The 20,852-nt window shown below is 46.7% G+C and overlaps 1 protein-coding gene across 6 annotated transcripts in view; it reads right to left on the bottom strand.

The window, feature by feature from the left end:
- The window catches only part of sema6a (sema domain, transmembrane domain (TM), and cytoplasmic domain, (semaphorin) 6A), a 103,860-nt gene that overhangs the window by 76,568 nt on the left and 6,440 nt on the right, over positions 1–20,852 (bottom strand). For 5 of the 6 annotated variants that reach the window (XM_076019476.1, XM_076019480.1, XM_076019479.1 and 2 more), the window contains exon 2: positions 3,896–4,006. The exons of the other annotated variant lie outside the window; for it this stretch is intronic. The gene's annotated coding sequence lies outside the window, so the exon portion shown is untranslated. The remainder of the gene's footprint in view (positions 1–3,895; positions 4,007–20,852) is intronic. 6 annotated transcript variants of the gene reach the window in all.

The following is a 20,852-nucleotide window of genomic DNA, read 5'->3' as shown; positions in this document are numbered from 1 at the left end:
GACGTTAAAAGATCGGTTTCAGAAATGCTCAGCGAGCGGCCGTGTGTTAACTGAGCCGGGCTGCACCGACAGCCAGCAGCGGCTAATCCCCATGTGCCGCAGAGCCGCAGCTCACCACGAGGACCCACGACTGACTCGCTGGAGGAGGGTCAGCTGAGGAGAGGGGTCAGAGGTGACAGGTTTCAAAGACAAAGACTGCCACAGAGGAAGAACAGAGCCTTGTACATGGATTAACGCAGAAAAATGTTTTGGGAGGTAGCACAGCCGTGGTTTTGTTCTACTGGGGTTTAAAATAAATTAAATAAATAAATAAATAAATAAATAAGCTGCCAGTTTTTTTGGACGGCGGTGATATCAGATTTATATCTCGTTCCAGAGAAAGGTTGTCTGCAGTGTGTCAGCGCGCCGATCACAGTGGATTGTTTGTTCAGACGTTCTCAACCTCCCTCGCAACAACAACCGGGGACGGTGATTACCGAGCTGGTGGGCACACAGGCAAACATGACAAACATTTTCCTCTGTGAACAAGCAAAACTCTGCTCAGATGGTCTGAGACGATGCCCCCCCCTCCCCCCCTGGGTTCACTGCTGTCTGTTGCACTGCCACGCAAGACATTTTAAATTCTGTTTGGTGCGCATCTTGTTGGAGGAGCATCAGTGAAAATCCGATTTAAATTGGATTTGTAAAAACTGCATGTCAAACATTGTTCCTACTGTGGCTGCGGCCTTGTTTTTAAATCAATCTGGATACAACTGACAGAAAACATAAGTGAAATATTTCATACCTGCACAAAGGACAAAGCTTCTATATAATATACTGTATATATAGTGTCAAATTGATAACACATTCAGACCGGCTGTTCTGTCACCTTTCCAGTAAGCTGTTGGCATAACCAAAGCTGCATCCCTCATTCTAACAATATGGCCTTTTATTTATTTATTTATTTATTTATTTATTTATTTATTCATCTATCTATTTATTTTTATAATTAACAAGGTGAGTTTAGAAACATTTTCAGAAGCAGCCGTGGGCTTGTAGTTGCTTTGCAAAATGATTGCTCATTCTGTACTGCTCTCAAATGAAATTGTTTGCGGTAGCGCATTTATCAACGCAATGCAGGAACACAGACAATTAAAATGTCTGTCCAGTCACAAGATGTTAATGAATGTTTTTGCAAAAATGTTCTCTGTCAACACGTTTGCTCTTTAAAAAAAAAATAAAAAAAAAAAAACTCTTTTACTGACAATAAGTCTCCAGTTGGGGCATCTTTCTCTCTCTCTCTCTCTGACTACCTCATATGGTTTGTGCGCACCTTCTGGGAAAAAAAAAAAAAATAAATGCATGATGAATTCAGGGGCCCTGCAGGCACAAATCATTAAGCTGTAAAAAAAAAAAAAACAATTTCAACAGTCGTAATTTGGGTGATTGAGACTCCATGGAGGAAAGAACAAGTGCATTTATATGTGTGTGTCCTCCTGCAACATACCGCAGTTTGTGTTACTTATCTACCTCAGCGTGTTCAAAACATTCAAATGCATTTGGTGCGGCCTTTTTAATGAAAATGGCCAGGCCTAATCTCTAATGGGTAAGAAATAATCTCGGACATGGGGACAGTTTGTTTCATCATCGCCGATGATATTATAATAAAAAAAAAAATACAAAAAATGACAACACAGACAGCACAAAATACGGCATGAGCCACAGATGTCTCACGTTTCCCTGATGGCTTTCCACCCACAGGCTGAACACTGTCTGAGGGAGGCAGCCAAGAAACCCAACGTGAGAACATCATGAGACAAGTGCCATAAGACATGTGCTCAATTCTGTTTTTAAGATACTAACAAATCCCCAAAATACAAATCATCTGTGATTTTTTTTTTTCCCTCAGCAGCTTTTCAATGAACAAAGACAAAAACGGGAAGCGTGCCATCTGTGGGTAGGCCCCGTGAAAACAACTCAATCGCTTTGAGATCACCAAGTCCACTTTTGATTTTATTCACCGTACTTACAGCACAACACCAGAAGATTACAAACCCGTATGCGATCTTGGTATATTTATATATTTATCAGCTCGCCTGGCGCACAAAGTGATGTTTTTTGTATCAACGCTGACGCTGCAACGCTGAAAAGATGCAACAACAACAACGCCAGCTAATCCCAGCAATGTCCCTTAAAGGGGTTTAGCTCGGGGGAGGGACTTAGATGAGAGAGGGGACTTAAAGCAGTCATTGTCCCCGTAGTAGCAGATTAACTATTTTAAAAGCAAAGGTGACGTCTACCACTGGCCGGCCTAACGCTCTCAGACTCGGCAGGAGATGACGTTCTCCCCTTTTCAGAGATTGTTGGTCTCCTCTCCCCGTTTCGCCACGGTGAGTTTGTCCCTGAGCAAATACAAAATTGAATTCCAGCCTTCATTTTTTCTCACCCGAGTCGCCCTGCTTCCATTTGCCCATTCTTTCATTCTACTTGAGTACGGAGGCCGACTTGAGCTCGTTGTTAAACTCAGAATCAGCCAGCCAGGGATCAGGGGGCCAAGGCCGCTGTGAAAAACCCAACAGCACAAGGATGGGCTGTATACATATATATACATATACACATATATATACATATATTTCTTTATTTATTTTTAAATAAAATGTGAGTTTGCGCAGCCAGGCTAGGCTCTATTGACAGGGAGTAGCTCGAATGGGTGAGGATAAAGAGAGTAGTGCAGGCGTTGGTTGCGGAGGAGCGAGGGCGGTGACACTACTTAAGAGAAGAGGGGAGAGAAAGTGGGACATGAAGGAGAGGAGAGGAGAGGAGAGGAGAGCGTAGGTAGTAAATATGAGCGTTTTTCTGTGAATGTGTTCATGGGGGTGGGAGGGTGTGATGAAGGGGGACAGCAGCACAAATAATTTACAGATGGGAGTAATGAGATAAGTGCTGGGAGGAAGGGGACAGACGGGGGGGGGGGGATGAATGGAAAAGTCAGGAATGATTCCATATGCAGCATTAAAAAAAAAAACACTTTGAAACATAGAGACGCAGCAATAATAAGCATGTTTTTAAAGAAGACGGAGATATAATGAGAGCTGCTCAGAGGCACGGCAGAAAATAAAAATGAGATCGCCACAGTGTCTTTTTGCCTCTCTCACTCTGAAAATGGGAGCAGATGCAAAACAACAGGGCGGCGCCGGTGAGACGTCGTTTATCACAGAGTCAGACTTTCCTCACAATAAGCCCCCTGTGACATCTGCATTATGCATGACTTGTGTGTAAAGACTGTCAAGGGGGAGCAGGTGAACATCATATATGTATATATATGTGCATGTGTGTGTGTGTGTGTGTGTGTGTGTGTGTGTTTAATATGTAAGTTCCAATGAATTATTACATAAGCCCTTCGGTGCTTCTCGGGAAACTGGGAATTTGTTTCCTTGGTAGAATGAAGACATTCTACCTTAAGTGTTCGCCGAAGAGAGACATCCTGTCGATACACTTGAGCACATAACAATACCACCACAGGCATGGCCACACACACACACACACACACCGCACTCAAAGGTACACAGACTCACTAAATTAACATGCTGCACATGAGCGCACACCAAGGCCTTTATGTATCTGTCATTCTCTCTCTCTTTTTCTGACTATACAAACAGAGCACGAGCGTGCGTGTGCGCACACACACACACACACACACACACACACACACACACACACACACACACAGATAACAATTAAGCTCAGTCATAATGTGGTTGTCATGATGAGGGCAACAGAGAGTGAACAGACAGCAATTCAGACACAGAAAGTCTCCTCAAGACCCTCTCTGGTACCGTTCCCTAGTGTGTGTGTGTGTGTGTGTGTGTGTGTGTGTGTGTGTACTGTGTGTATGTTCTGGTATACTTGGACCAACCTTTGATGGACATTTTGACTGGTTCACAAAGCCTTGATGATTAAATGCAGAGTGAAGCCTTCACTGCGGAGGCAAAGCAGCAGCTGACAGTGGGTCAGTTTTCCACTCAGCCTGCACAACAAAACAGAAAACGAATGGAAGTCAGTCATAGCAATATCAATGCACGCTTGTGCTTTTGTGTGTGTGTGTGTGTGTGTGTGTGTGTGTGTGTGTGTGTGTGGCAGCAAGAAGACTGGGCCCCGGCAGCCTGCATGGCATGACCTCAGCAAGGCATTTGCCCGCTATAAGCCCTGACACCGATCAGCACACACACACACACACACACACACACACACACACACACACACACACACACACACACACACACACACACACACACACACACACACACTGTTCCCAGCATTCCTGGCAGTGGCGGCGACCCGCTCGGTCACATCTTTTCATCACTGTTCCTGCTCTCGTTCATATTCTTTCCACATGGAGCTACCAGTCAGAGCTCTTAATGATCCAATGTATAAGCCACAAACTAAGTCATGACATGTTTGCCCCACTGATTGATCTCAGATATGGTGGCCTTGAAGCGTGCATGTATTTTGTAGCAGAAAAAGGAACGTAGACGCCAATTGGATCCAATTTGGAGGAGCTGGACTAAATGCTGAACTCCTTGTGTACTATATCTCCAACATCTTCTCGGTGCGTATACTACGGATCATTTCCTCTGATTTGTAGCTAAAGGCAAAATCCTATTTGCATAACTACGGCGCGATGCGTACAGTGCGGCTCTGTATACCCCCTCTGCATTATTCATCCGAGTAACAGGCTATCATCCACGCAGTCCAAATATTGAGAATCTGAAAACAAACCCGCAGATTAAATTTGAATGAGCTGGATTCCAAAGCTCGGGTTAGAAGACGACTCGACGAGTGGGCAAACAGAAACGCACGGCGCTGTAAGGAAAACGCAGATCTCGCGACAAAAAGAAAGTCACGCAGCGCGTTATTAACTTCAAAAAAAATGTACGCTCTGCACAAGTGAATTAGACTTGAATGCTGCGATCTTGCGCAACCCCAAGCCCCCTCAGATAACACGCAGGGTCGTCACGCTAACGAATAAAATGAATTAGAGATACGCCCGCATCACCCCGCGAGGCACTCTTTGTCTGTCAAAATGTGATGAGCCAGGAAACTCAAGCAGCAAGCGTTGGGTGTGAAACGACGTGCCTCTCTGGGGGGTTTCAGCCATTTTGTTGAATTTGCATCTTAACAACCTGTCTGAGTAATTGAAAAAGTGGTGTCAGAGCCCAGAGTCTTGATCTCTGATATGGTAATTACTTTCCATTTATGCCAGAGACTTTCAGGGAGTCCGGAGATCCAGAGGCAGCAGCTGTCTTTGAGGAGGGGGGTCGGAGGAGGGAGGGTACGCGGGGGGGCTGTAATGGCCTGCACATGTATCCGTCTCCTTTGGAGCGAGCGAGACGCGATCGGCTGGCCATTTTCATCTGCGGCTTTTGCTGTCCCTGATTATAAGAGCCGGTAAACTCGGCCGATGCTGGAGCAGCGGCGGCGAGAGTGAGGGCGCGCTGGCGGTACGGTCGTGGCGGGGTGGGGGGGGGGGTCAGACCTTTCATGTGGTTTTCAGCCTGATCCAAAATGGTTTCCAGAAGCGAGCGCGCGTCGTACAAATAGCGTCTAAGCTTTTGATGCCGTGCTACCGGTTTTGTGTCCACGTGCATGTGTGTGTGTGTGTGTGCGACCCAGACATCACATCCCCACATATACAACCGCACATATACCCGTACACAGAGTCAGACAGCGCGATTGTTGTTTTCTAAATGACTCCAATCAGCAGGCACACTGAAAGAGTGCAAAAAAAAAAAGTGAGCCGGTGATAAATATAGAACTTTAATCAAGCAACATAAAAGTGGTCGCCACCAACAGTATTTCCACACTTACACGCCATACATTCCTGACTGCCGCTAGTAATTTGCGCGAGCGCCGCCTTTGAAACAAATCTCAATCTTAGCATCTGACAGTTTCCACCGAGTCCAACTCCAGTAAATGTTTAATCTTTGCAGATACACCTAAAGACACGGCAGCTGGCGCACATCAGAATGCTAAAGGAAACAAGGCTTTTAAGCCCGCATCAACTTTCATCTGCAACTGTGGACACAGATGCCGCTAAACGTCAAAACAAATAGCTCAGCCGGGCCGGAGATCTGACAGGCGGGCTGCTTTTGTCCCCGCTAACGTAAACATCTTGATCGGAATTCGCGTCAATGCTAGCGCACAGGCAAGAGATTACCCTGCTAGTGTTATTTCATGATTTACGAAGAAAAAAAAAAAGAAGAGCTATTTTACCCACCAGTGACAGAGGCGGTCTGTTGCGTTGCAAAAAAAGATTTATCTGAAAATGTCTGCAAGATGCTCTCATCATGCGAGCGCTTGACCCGCTACGCCGCATGTGAGGCAACACTTTTCCTCTCAGTAATCATCAGCCACAATCACTTGATTAACTAAAGTCATTTGTCAATTATACTGCGCACTTTGAGAGCCAGACTGGGCACTAATCATGGTTAAATAGGGAGAAGAAACGTCGGCGAGCAGAGAGAATGAGAGCGCGTTCAATGATCCGTGACGTGGCTGTATCTACCGCCCGTTGATTTACACCTTTTATGCCTTTAAGATAAACTATTAACATTAGCTCTGTCGGCTGCTTTTAACCTCATAAAACGTTTGAATTATACACGGCCCGTATTAAACACTTTGACGGGCGATAGGCTTAAGAGGCTCATAAAAACAGAGCGCAACACGGAGAAATATTGAAAAATTAGGAGAAAAAAGAAAAGAAGGCAAAGGCCTCTCTAATTGGAAGTGCCGGTGTGTCCGCCGCTCACAGCGGCGTGCGCTGTGTCACTGGGGGAAACAATGGTGCTAATGACATACAAGACATTATCCCGGGGTACACATGTGTGTCTCCCTCTATAGTCCCCAATCAATACAGAGTTTGTTAAAGAGCCGCTAATGTCGGCGGCTCCGTGCTTGGCAGATGCTAACGACCTCGCTCAGGATCCGGGCCGCGACGGCTGAAGACTGCCAGCCGCTCTCTGCGATCAATAACCTCTGACGCTGCTGCTGCTGCTGGCGTGGACCTTTTTTCTCTTCTTCGTTTGGCCGTCTGTCTCTCTGCCCGTCTGTCTCTTTGCGCATCTTACTATCTCCCATTCCTATCTCTGACCCCACCTTCACCCCACCGTCGTCTAAGTTTCTTATCTCGTCCCTCTCCGTTACCCAAGACGCAACCCCTTCCCCAACCCCCCGCCGACCGCCTCGTTCACCCCAAACACTTTCCTCTCCTCTTATCTCTCCGTCATCTCTCAAATATTCCTTTCCTCTCTCAATTATTCACTCCACGCACCTCCGTCTACTTCTCCCTTTCGCCCTCGTCGCTCACCCTCCCCACCCGTCCCCTCCCTTCACTCCCTGTCTCTTCATTGTCCTTGGGTAGGGAGGAGGGGGGGGGGGGGTAATGTCGGCCCACGCGGGGGCCCCAGTGCGGCCCCAGCCGAGAGGGCAAGGGAGTACCGCGGAACACCCATAACTCAGTGCCTCCGCTGGGGCTGCGGGATAAAGGGAAGCCTCACACATGGCTGACTATGTGGGTCAGACTTGTCGAGGAGGAGGCCAGCAACTGGCACCAGAGTCCCCCACTGAGAGTGTGTGGATATATGAGTGTGTGTGTGCGTGAGAATGAGTGTGTCATGTCCCGCTGCAACCTAATGGCGATGGCCCCCTCCAGTTCATCCCAGCCAAGTATTCTATGGGAAACCTGCTCCTCGCTTCCCCCTTCGCCGCCCCCCCCACCCCATCCGCTACGCCAACCGCAACCCGATGTCTTTGTGAGCGCCGGGGACAAAGCAGGGCGCTCTTTTGGGGGGGCCACCAATTAGTCCTCCCCCATGGGGTGACATGGCCAATGAATAGAGGGACCCCCGAACCGTCCACGCATATCATCTCGGTCGTCCCTTTGAAAGCTGCGGTGTCATCGCCACACAGATTGCACCTTGTTCTCAGATAGGACTCCCTCCGCATTTAACGTCACGGTCTGCTGGTCCAAAAAAAAATGCAACAATAAAAAAACGAGGGGGAGAAAAAAAAAATGAGCATCTGACACGATCGGGAGAATAAGATAAACTTGTTCCTCTGGCCGTGCGGAAGGACAGTGGGAGGGGTGAAAAGAAGGTGAATTTTCCCTCCATCAATCACCGAGTGACTCGGACGACAATGGCAACTTGGAATCCATTACCAAAACAAACAAAGACATAGCAGGAGAGTCTGCGGCGGGACGCCTCCGACAGAGGGAAGGCCAGAGTAAACTGTTGTGATGATGGAGTGGACGAGGGGCGGGGGGGACGTTTGAGTGAATGACTCCGATCGGTGGCGAAACAGAACGCACGTCAAAAGTGACGAGATGAGTAACAATATCTCATCTGAGAACTCCTCCCCTCCTGCACACTGGTGCCCGGGTCGGTTCAAAGGCCCATTGTGCAACACTTCAAATGGATCTGTTGGTGTGGGATGGAATATAAAAAAAGATATATGCACGTTTTTTGGGTTAAAGTCTGTGCAAATAAACAGCTATGTTTTATTTAGCTAATCATAAGCGTGTTGATTTTACATGACAAGCACTTTAACGTAAGGAGGGGCCACACGTCGACAGTAGCCGCTGAGCCTTTCAAGACTGAGGTTTACAGGCATTTGAAGATGTTTACCACTGTAAATCGGAAGAATGACAAATCTCTCCGAGCCCACAGATTAGCGGCGCGCCTGCACGAGTCGAGACTGGAGAGGATTTTGTTTCGGCTTTAACCTTTCAGCCTGTCTAACATACAGACGTGCTTTAGGTGTCGGTGTCCCTTTCAAAAGGAGTTCAGTCCTATAGGCGTTCTCACATGAGGGATGACACGCGCAAGCTGACTGGCACGGCAACGAAGCAATTAGCGCTGTCACCTCACTGCGAGGAAACCCGGCCTTCTAATTCAGGCCGAGTGAATTCTGGCTCGGGCCGCTCCGAGATCAACGCCCTGCGTAGAACAGATAATAGTTGGCAGCACGCATCGCCCGGCGTGCACCCACACACCTTGTGCAGTTTTCTCTTACAGTGAAAACTGACATTTAGTGGAGTGTTGGGACTTTTTCCTTGATAGAAAGGAGCACCGCGTTAACCCAGGCTGAAGGAAGGTGGAAGATGAGTGGCAGACATTTGGGGATGTTGTGTTTTCCAAAGCATGCGAGTCTCCTGCTGTCAGCAGCAAGCCAGAGCAGGTTGCCAAATGACCCCCGACCCGGTGAAAAAACAACATTCTGTATGCAATAAGACACTCCACTGTGAGCTACTACTGTGTGATGTCATATGTTTTTCTTTTAAACCGGCTTTGCTGCCCGTGTTCTAAGCATCTCCCTAAACCTGATGATAACCAGCATTTGCAGAAATTATCAAATAAAATACCAAGGTCTGCTGTGGCACTCGGAAAAGTTGTGCGCAGTTAATCTCAAACTAAATGATCCACTGGAAAAAAAAAAAAAAAAAAAAGAAGCCTCCTCAGAGCAGCTGCGGCACAGCAAATACTGGAGAAGAAAAATATTCTCTCTCAAAGGGAGGCACATGGGCTCTTTGTTCATCATCATCAGCTGCAGCGGTACTCAGCCAGGCTATTTAATGCTTGGCTGGAGAGTCAGCCAGCATTTTATCTTTGTTTCAGCTCACATACCTGAGGAATACTTTAATATTCCCAAACACTGCATACGGCAAAGGTCTCCGGGTCTTTAATTTATAAATTATGATTTCTCGTTTTTCTCCCGAGCATTCACTTTCAAAGGGTTCAGGGTTGTACTAGCAGCATATTAAACTCAATTTATTTCCAGCTGATGTTTTGTTTTTACTTGCAGCAAAGTTGGTGTACTTTTATTTTATTTTTTTAGGGTGGGTGCTGCTGGCGAAGGAAGCTTTGAGGTTCTAGGGGTGGGTGGGCGGTCGGAGGGGATTTGGGTGCATGAGAGCTGGTGGGCAAGAGATCAATGACTCTGTGTTCCCTCTGAGAGATACAGGAAGCACAGGGGCAAGCGGGAGCGAGGAGCCCTAAAATAGCTCCGGTTGCGGCTCGGCTTTAACCCAAATAATGGAGAACCTGACCAGTGGCTGTGGCCGTCAGGGCGCCTTTCATTAGTCTGCCAGGTAGAGCAAAGACAGGACAGAGTTTTCACATTGAATACAGAGAAAAACAGACAGCGACAAAACAGAATAATAGAGCAGAGCTGACTATCGCGCTGGTTTTGACTGTAGCCTTGGACCAGCCAGTGTGAGTGTTCTGGGGAACACTTGAGTGAAAGATAAGGGTGTGGTGGCAATGTGGCCTCTCTTAAGGTCCTTAAGGTTTATTTCTGAGAGCCCGGTTTGGGTTTTAGTGTCCAAAAGTCTGGCATGGCGTGTCCCGAGAAAGACAGCTGCACGCACCAGAGGGTGAACAAGCCTTTGGTCTATGTGCGGCTCGTCTGTCGTCATCCGAAAAATCTTTATGTTGACAGTCGGGTGGTTTCAGGGCAGATTGTTAGACAGTTCAACATCCATACAATCATCCCGCCACATAAACATACACAGCGTCTGTGATGTCTGTCTGCATTCCTCAAGTAAAATTTAACATGAAGCAGAAAATCTCAACAGTCACATTATCTGCTCTTTCCCGATCTTTCTTTTTCATCCTGCACTGAAGTTTTAAGCCTCTTAAAATATTCAGCTTAAGCAAATATTCAGCTTCTTGCTAAAACTGATGCTTTTACTTGACAAGTCATCAATCAGTGCCATCTGTGACACCACTGTGTCTTCTAAAAGTGGATCAAGCAAAAAGAATTGATTAAATAAAAAAAAAAAGGATTGATTTTTCTCATTCAAAAAAAATCAGGTAAAGAGAGTTTTTTTATAACATGAAATCTTTTAAACAGTCCTTTGGTTGACTAGTCCACAACTTTGGTCCAAGAAGTTCAAAACCTTGAAAGCATGTGTCAAATTGAAGTTGGCGTTCAGTGTGTAACAATTGCTGTTGGACATCATAACTGCTGCACAGTGTTGTATTACACGTGGCTGAGCATGTAGATGTAGATACAATTTACACAATGGAAGTACTGTCTTGGAAGGAGCAGTACAGTCAGTTAGCCTCCAAGGTGCCGGCCCATTATCCCCTGTGGCTTGATATATTCCAGTACTGCACAAGCATTTCCATTTTCTCCCCCTACCGATTCAAAATATCTTTGTGACTGTTATCATAATGTGGCCTAATTAGAAAAGACAAGACTCAGCTTTTCCCTGACCCAGAAAACACAACAGCAGATGAACATGGAATAAACAGAGGGAGAGAGAGAGAAAAAAAAAACAGCCACAAATAGAAGCGCAAGTATAAATGGAGTAAATAATTAAAAAGATGATGATTTCGGACATGTTGGCTCATTAGTGGAGTGGACTTCAGAGGAATCCATCTCATTGTTGCCGCTGCGAGTGCGCCAATAACATACTTCCCGTCGACTGGGCAGATAAACAGATTCCAGGGGAGAGCAGCTTCGGCAGTAATGAAGGCTCCTCTCCTTCACTTCTCCCCTTTTGTCTCCATCAATTTCTGCTCGCCGTTTCTTGGCCCCCCCCTGCTGTCCACGTCCATTTCCATCGCACTCGCTTCCTCCTCTGCCTCTTTTCGGGCACGGCCCTCCTCCCAGCCCTGAACCAAAGCTCTGCTACACTTTCTATACAGCAAGTGTACGCTGTCACATTCCATCCAGTCCCCACCAATGAGTGACCTCAACTTACACTAAAACAAACAGGCCATGAAGGGAACAGGCCACTACCATATTACCATATGAACGACTCACTTCCGAACACACAATGAACTACCTTGACAGACCTTCCTTGGCCTTAGACTGCGTTTCGTGGAACTGCGTTAATAATGGGGAATAAAGAGGGGTCTGTGCGGAGGTTGTCCGTCCCGCTGGTTTTTTTCCGACCCCTCTGCAGCTCCAGCCAGGTCCTCCTTCATCTGCTTTCCCAGCGCTGCAGTATTTACCTCACTGGCAGAGCGGCTGAGATGCTCCCCGCACACTTAGGCACACACAAAGTTTACAGCAGGGGTAAGAAATAGAGCGGGAGATGGGAGGGGGTGAAAAGAAATACACAAAGCAAAAACTTTGATGAACAAACGCAGAGCGAGCGAGTTCACGCGGAAACATGCGCGCGCTCTCGACTTCAAGAGCTCCATGCTGTGCACTTGAGAGGCCAACCTCCACCAAAGACATATCTGTTCTCCTCTCTCCTCATCCACCTCCTCCTCCTCCTCCTCCTCCTCCTCACCAAAATACTTCCAAATCGTCCTGCGTGTCAGCAGCTGAAATCTCTGTGAGAGCGGAGAAGAGGCTCTCCTTTCTCCATTTTCACAAACGGTTGCAGACATTTTCATGCAAATAAATGTTTTGTTTTGCCTCAAAGCGTCTCCGACTGCAGCCTGGACTCACAAGATTTCGCTGGTGCGCCTCTGAGGACACAGTTACGGACCTTTTCTCAGAAACGTCCTGTTGTGCAGGGGAATTGTAATTAGAATGAGTCACCATACATCTGCTGCAGAGACAAGAGTAAGACTGACAGCGCCACAAAGGAAGAAAGCTTAAACAATACAAATTGTATGACTCCAAAAGTAGGATTTTTGGCAGTGGCATCTGAGGCTCCCACGGTGGTGACGGGCCGGCGCGATCGGTTCCTTGGATTCCCTATTATGCACGTTTGAAAGAAGAAGACAGCTCAGTTCAAAAGGGAAGGAGGAAGTATCGTAAGATTTGCTCCTGCACCCTGAGTTTGTTTGTCCTATCTGTGTATTTGATCTGTTTGGGGAGGGGAAGCTGCGTTGAATGGCTCTTTTGTGACTCACCACTATAGCTTACATCCTGGGCCTGAGGGCCGGGTGGGCATAAACGCAATCAGATACGTTCGATTGAACACTCAACTCGGCTAACTGGAGTCACATTCCTTGCTGGGAGAGGGAGGGAAAAAATCTATAGTATGTTCAATTGCAAACATGGTCCAGACCCTTCAGTCAAATCTGAGCGCGCAAGTCCTTTCATTGGACTGGACACCACTGGACCGGGATTATTATTTCACTGCCAAAATCCATAATTGAGAAAATGTTCATCCCCTCGGAAAGCCTGACTCTGAGCTTGGCTGCGCTTTGATGTCGGTGCTCACAAGCATATTGTAATTGAAAGAACGCAAACATCAACAGATGGTGTTGTAAAGTGCGATATTTTACAGCAATATTGTGTCATACCTTGTTTAGTGCTCCCAGCTGAGCTGCACTGAGGAACCTGAGCCAAAAAAAAACCCCGGCAGACACCGCAATATTCTGTTTCTGCTAAGCTTTTTTCCTGTTTATAAAATCTAAAATGAAATGTAATTTCTGATATGGAAGAAATACGTTCATAAAAAAACAATTTAAATTCTTCAAAGCTAGTCATCAGCGAAAGCTCCATCGGTGCAAATGTCTTTCATCTCAGTGGGTAATATCTTCCTTCGTGCAAAATGCACCGCATTCCAAGCACATACATAGAAGCCTTTTCAATTTTGGTCGGAAGAAAACCCATCATTACGTCTCGGCTGACTTCTTGTTATCGTTTAATCTCCATGAGGCACCTGAACCCCAACAGAACAATGAAAACCCGAGGCGCAGAATCAGGCTTCCCATGGATTAGATCTTCATCTGACCACAAAGTCATCTGACTCCCAGCACATGTCCGACCCCTGACACTTGATACGTACAACACGGCTCTGAAAAAACCCAACGGTCGATACCAGCGAGACGCATGCGCAACCCGGCCCGGCCAGCGTCTTCGCCCTGAGGCGGTGTGTGCTGCTGTGCAGCTCTGGATGTTCCAGCACCATTAAGGGGGCTTCGTTTATGATGTCTGAGCTCTGTGTGTGTGTGTGTGTGTGTGTGTTAGTATGTCTGCGTGAGTTCCCAGCTTGCTAAAGCCCTCGTTATCTCTTCCAAATGTTTATTTATTCAACTCAGCCATAAAACCCTGTAAGAGGTGGATAGAGTTCCAACCAGGTAATCAAACCTAACCATCACTCCCCTTGTACCAGTGTTTGCTATACAGGTGTGCTTCTCTCTCTCAGGGCATTTGAGAGATGCCTATCAGTCAAAAGGGTAACCAAAGCCTCCTCACTTGCACGACCTTCCCTCCTCATTACGTCCCACTGTGAATAATATCTCCTTTTAGCTCTGCTTGCACGGCGGCATATGGTGGGCCGTCTGTGGCCGCGGAGATGCTCCTGTGATCATCCCTCCACCGCCGTCAGTTAGCACATGCAGGCACAATGAGTGCGCCTCGCATCAAGAAAAGGAAAATTGAGAAAGCAGCAGGCAAAAGGGGGGAAGAAAAAGGAGGGGGGTATTAACGATTGGACTGATTGCGATCTCTCCATCCGCTCTCTCTTTAGATGTAACATAATGCGTCCCAGGGAATGAATAACTATTGCTAATGGCTATAAAAAGCTCCTGAGAATCGGCTAATGTTCTATCCACTAAAATCAATACCTCCCCCAACCGCAATCTTTATTTAATCCTAATATGGTGGCAGAAAGAATTAAGGGGGGTAAATGCACTTGAGAAATTACTCAGTCAGGCCAGAACATTGTGCACAGCTCCTTTTGGATCACCTTCAGTTAAGAGAAGTGCAGCCACTGCATTCAGCTGCCTACTTAGCTTTAAACTGTCAGTAGCTGGTTTGGGCACACCCGTGCTAAATATCCCCTCTGTTGCCGTCCAGTGAGGTCAAGAAAAAAGGAAGTGCCAGTCAGACTGACAGCACTCAATTCAAAGAATATTCACAATAACAATCAATGAATGAATTAAATGCATCGCCCTCATGCTCACCCTTCGCATTCAGCTAATGCTGGAGTCACAGCCCAGGCTGTATTAGCTGTAGTAATTAGCTACAAGCGCGGAAATCCCCGTGATGCAGAAATAGCTGTCTCTTTGCCTCCAGGGTGGGACGGGAAACAGGACTCCTCACATAAACAGTCATACCTTGTTATGTAAGAGGTCGAAGCTGCTTCCAATACAATACAAGATAAGTAGCAGTGTGCAGACCATGTGTTTCAATTGCACTTAAGACTGGAAGAACATGTCAAAGTGCTCTGATACGACTGATAATTTGTTTAATGTGATTTTTGCGTTTAAAACCACACACACACACACATCCGTAAATTGACTGACAGTTTAACTTGTTGTCCTAAACGAGAAAATTCAAGACCTGCTGCATGAATCACCTGCCTTGGGACTCGCCCACCACCACTACTTACGCTGGATTAACCAATAAAATGTCAGTGCACGACAAATTAGCTAGGCCTTAGATTTATTTGGGTTCAACACAACATGTTTAGGATTCCATCTTGCCTGAGCTAAGATGAGGTGTCTGTCTTTGCACCCAAACAAGCAGCTGGCCAACTTAACAAAATGCAAAGAGTTGGCAAAAACCTTTTTATCTCTGCTATATTTTCCAGCTGATTTCCATAGACTTTCATGCCGGCGATTGATTTAGCTCACTAGGGGTTCTTTTGCATCCCAGATTCATATGCAGCACACTGAACTCCTGCAGTAGCAAAAACTGTGCCAATGAATTTTCACACACACACACACACCTGCGCAACGTGTAGCGAGGAAGGTGCTGCTCAGCAGATACAAGCGGGGCACATAAAATAACGTGGCTATAAAGCATAAAATCCCATTTATGTAGTAAATTTTTAACATGAGGTGTATTTCAATGCTATCATGTAATTGCTCAGCTGTCACGATTTTATTGGCTTTAAGACTTGAATTTACTGCACTCGTGTGTTTATGTTTGTCGGTGTAGTGAAGGCATGTTTGCAAGGCTCACCAGTGTGTGTGTGTGTGCGTGTGTGCGTGTGTGTCAGAGGACTGGTTATGTACACAAACGATCTCATTATCTATAACCACATCTTCATTCTTCTCAGTGTTGTAATGACACCAAATACATATGTCTGGGTCTGTTCATTTACCAAAGTCTGGGTCAGCCGCAGGTCGACAGATTGACTGATACAAAGGGCACTTGCACACACACGCATGCACACATACACACACACACACACGCACGCGCGCACACACACACACACACCCCAACAGTTGCAGGCGCATTTGCAAACACCCGCTAAAGTCCTTCACCTGTTAATGCGCTAAAGCAACGGCTGCTGCAGTGGCGCCAGTGTGAACACACCACTATGTCCCATCTTATCAGCTGGCTCCATGAAAACCTGTTTGTTCTAGATAGAGTCTGCGACAATCAGCCCGCCTGCTTGAGGGAATTCATCTGGCCTTGGATGACTGCGTCTCGCAGGGCCTGAGCAGAGATGGAAAATCCACCACACGGTATGGAGGGGGGAATGGGGGGTGGGGGGATTGAAGATCAATGGTAGAGAATGAGTGACAAAAATAGGCAGGCACAAAATCCAAATTTTATCTGGGTCACAGCTGCTACCCCACAGACTCGTCCCACCACCTTTCTTTTCAGGCTGACTTTCTTTGTTGTTCTCATGCGCGGTGATGTAACATACTGTAACCTCGCTGCGGAAACCCAAGGAGAAGAACAGGTTGTCAGGTGATGCCTTGAAAGCACTCGACTGCACCGCTGTCAAAAAATCATTGACAATTCTTGACACAAAAAAAGACACGAATCTCCAAAATGTAACTATTGTCTTGCCCCCCTGCGTGATTTATCCCGCTATTGCAACAGATGAACGAACAAACAATAAGAAGATAAGCTAGATCATCAGTTACAAGAAGAGAGGAGGAAAAATTTGTTTCGCCCTGGTGCAAAAAGAGTCTCTTTATGTGTGACATCCTCTTCAACTCATCAGTTAATGAGAAGTCAACCTGCCTTCTGGTGTTCCTATCTTCTTACAGGGTTACCATTACTGCAGTAGCTAGCATTACTAGATCTTAGGTAGCGTGTACGTGTTTCGCACACTGTGACACAAATACAGAGAACCAGAGATCGGAAAGAGAAGAGAAACCCAAGAGCAGGTGACTAATGAATTGGCTTCCCTGTGTTTTTCCTTCCTGTCAAGCGGAGCTCCAGCGCCTCGGCACGAACAGGATTTAACCGAGTCGCACGCATATTCTTCACATATTCTTATAATCTCTTCCAAAGCAGAAACAAATCTCTGCAATAAGGTCTGGCCAGTTTTGACTCATCAAACTCTCTCCAGAGGAGCTGGGCACGTCGCCACAACTCCTCAGTCAGACTCCAAAAACCCAATTAAATAATCAAGGGTTCAATTGCCGTATAATACCGCAATCAATAAAGAAAGGATTTCTTGGTTGTTGGATGAAATTAAACAGAGCCCCACAAGAAACAAATACACAGAACATATTAGCGAGACAGATGAGACAGTCCCAGACTGGTGGAGGATGGGGGTAGATCAAAAGGCGCAGCGATTCAGTATGCAGCTGCAGTGCTGCCCAATCAACATCGCAGACCCAAAATAAGCTTCTATTTATGCCGGGGCGCAAACATACACAAACAAGACACTTAAACACACAAGCTTAGACTCGCAGACCTTGAAGCAATCACCTGCCGAATAATCTAGTCAGCGCACAAATCAAAACCTTAACAGGTTTAGAAAAGCAAGGCGGCTTTTACACAAATAAATGCGGAATAAGAAAAGGGGGGGCGGGGAGGGGAGGGGTGGGGGGGCAGTACGGCGCTGACTGACATGAATGAGGCACGTAGTGCACGGCGTGAACATGGAGTGCAGAAATGAATGAACATATTATCATGCAAGGCACAACTTCCCCTTTCCTGCCTCACAGCTTGTGTCTTTTCCCGTCTATCACCGAGCTCGCCTGATTACCTGGCCACATACAGAGCATCTTTTGTCCAGATTAGAAGGGGCAAAGGTGGGGGAGGGGGAGCGGGAGGGGAAATAAGACTTCCCATCAAGATGATTCAAAGACTGGGAAAAAGAAAAAAGCTGCTGAATTTTATTTCTTTTGTGTCCCCTCGCACCTTAGCGACTGCCTCGGTAACTAATTGCCCTGCTTTTTGCTTTTTCTCCCACTGGATCGCCTCCCTACCGACCTTTTAGCCTCGCATAGCCAGAGCTGCCTCACACACAATATCTTAGAGGCTGTTTTTATTTTTAAAAAAAGGATTGTGGGGACTAGACAGCCATTGGTCAATATTAATAATGCTACACATGCCTATTGGTGAAAAAGGCAGATGGCCAGAACTAGCGAATGACATTCTTGTTATCTAGTATGTTGTTTAAAAGAGCTTTAAAAGTATACTTCTTGAAGTCTTTTTGTGACAAAGGAAATTAAGCATTGGATTAAATGGTCACACATTTGTAAGATTAAATTTGTGTTTATTTAGAATATTTGTCTTTTGGTTCTTTGGCACAGACAAGAAAATAAATAATACACGAAACAAGAAGACAGAAGAACATGGGATGTTGGGGAATTGCTTTTTCAAACAATTTGGTGAACAGCCCAGAATTCACACTTGGTCGCCACTGGTTTTAGGTAGTTGGTGCATCGAAATTTCGTTTTTAAATGTACACTGTGAAGTGAATGTTTTTAAATGACAAATAAAAAAGTCTAAGTCTAAGTCTTAGTGAATATAACTTTGGAAAAGGAAAACAGGTGGAACAACTTGCCTGCCTGAGTCAAACCTGCTGAAATAAACACTTGTTGTTTAACAAGATACTATATTTGTGCCACTCATCCAAGATCTGGTTAAACACTTCCAATGTTGACGACTCGACGACTCGGCGAGGGTGTTTCATTATTGCAAACGACGTGACTCAGTGTCAAAGTCAGGAATTCACCAATTTAACAAGGTGCCTGGATTTCACATCTTTACAGAATGCACTAAACCTTTCTTTCCCTGCATGACTGCTGTTGGACAGGAATGACATTCCAAACCACGAGGCCAGTATTTAAAAGCATTCAACTGAAGATTGCGTCGCCTTGTGTTTCATCTACCTGCCTGCAAAGTCTCCAGTGTCCACTCACACCGCCGTCACACCATACATTTAATCAGACCGACTATAGTGGCGAGCAAAGCACTCTCCCTGTACCGAGTGTGTGTGCGTGTGTGTGTGTGTGTGTGTGTGTGTGTGTGTGTGTGTGTGTGTGTGTGTGTGTGTGATTTGAGTAGGCCTTTGTGAGGCCTCCACTCAGCGGAGTGATGATAAGTACTCCCAGCCCAGCGCTCCGCATGAGCTGATGGACAGACTAGTCAGGAACACTAGGGGCCTTGTGGCTGGGTGTGTACGTGCTTGTGTGTGTGTGTGTGTGTGTGTGTGTGTGTGTGTGCATTGTGGTGAGAAGAGGGAAAACGGTGGCTGGTGACTGGCACACGTGCACGCAGTGGGCGTGTGGGATCGTGTGTGTCCTTTTCTTTTCTCTTTACGGCCAGGTCCAATGCCACATGGCTGCAATTTGTTCATTAGCCATGTCATAAATGTACACACACACAGAGGTAATACTGTTCTGAGTTCGGCCTGATTGGATTTTGCAATAGAGGAGCCTCAGGGGAACCTCTTGCAGTCTGCAGCCACTGTGGCCGGGAGAGGGCTGACTTCATAATGTGGTCTGTGGCAAATTCCACACAAACACAAAAAGTCAATAGTCCCCCTGTTTGCTGTTCGGAAATCTCGTCAATGTAAACTCTTTGTCTTATGTACAGTTCTGGGTACTAGCTACTATCTACAAGAGGGGTTTTTTCCCCCATGAGTTCCCAAGACTGAGCGTCGACGCCTCTGTGTTTACCTCCCTGAACCAACTACAGGTCATTGTAGACATACACCAGTCACCTGGAAATAATTGATATTCGCCCAGGGCCAATTACAAGCAATCTATCATCATCATCAGCGTGTCAGATGAGCGCAGGATGGTTGTTACAAATTACCCGCTGTCTAGGATATCAGTCGATGCTTGTTCCAGCCGAGCTCTTCCTTCCACCTCCGTCCCGCTATTAAACGCACCCCCCACCACCACCACCACCACCCTCCCCCAAGAAAGTAATATTCAATCTAGCGAAAACTACATCCCCGCGGACAGAGGAGAGGGGAATTCAGAAGTATGGATTATAAACTAAATTTATGTGGTGGCGCTTAGCCCTTGCATGGAAATCAGTAGAGGGACCATTGGCAGAAGAGGCAGCTTGTTCCACATTCAGCGAGGCTCATAGCCTCTGGGGGGGTGCGACTGGCCCTCCTCCACGAGCATACAGATCACCTTACACACCGGCTTCCCCCTGCTTTGATGACGGTTGCACACTCACTGACTCTCTCACACACACACACACACACACACACACACACACACACACACACACACACACACGCACACATACATTCATGCATGTCCACAACACAGGCATGCCAACTCGCTTCCTCGCGCCGGCTCCAGGAGAAACACATTCGCACAAGTGCACCTCCACCTCGACCCTCTCGACCCACACCCCCACCCCCACCGCCCTGACCCGGATTAATTCCTGCTGCACCTGAGAATGCAGCTGCTCCGATGTCACCTGCGGTCGCATTGGCTTCAAAGGCGAGGCGAGACCCCAGCGCCACCTGCACAAAGAGCCAACACTGCGCTTCCTCCTTTGTCCGTCCGCGCTTTAATGCTAATTCCCCTGCAGACAGCGCACATCCACTGGTGTGTGAGTTGCACAGCGAACCCCAATCATTCAGTGCTGGGATGCATCATTTTCCAACGTGACATGCCACTGGAGGCTGTTTTACCTTGCCCAAATCTGAAATAGCTGGGCAAAAGACTGTTATTTTTAGAGCAATGAAAGAGTGGAACTCACTCCTAAATTATGTCACTCCACAGAAGAAC

This window comes from Nelusetta ayraudi, unplaced genomic scaffold (genome assembly GCF_046127955.1).
Source record: "Nelusetta ayraudi isolate G7.1 ecotype Tasmania unplaced genomic scaffold, CSIRO-AGI_Nayr_v1 ptg000010l, whole genome shotgun sequence".
NCBI classification, from domain to species: domain Eukaryota; kingdom Metazoa; phylum Chordata; class Actinopteri; order Tetraodontiformes; family Monacanthidae; genus Nelusetta; species Nelusetta ayraudi.
Note: the sequence above shows the minus strand (reverse complement) of the source record. Positions and strands in the feature narration are given on the sequence as shown.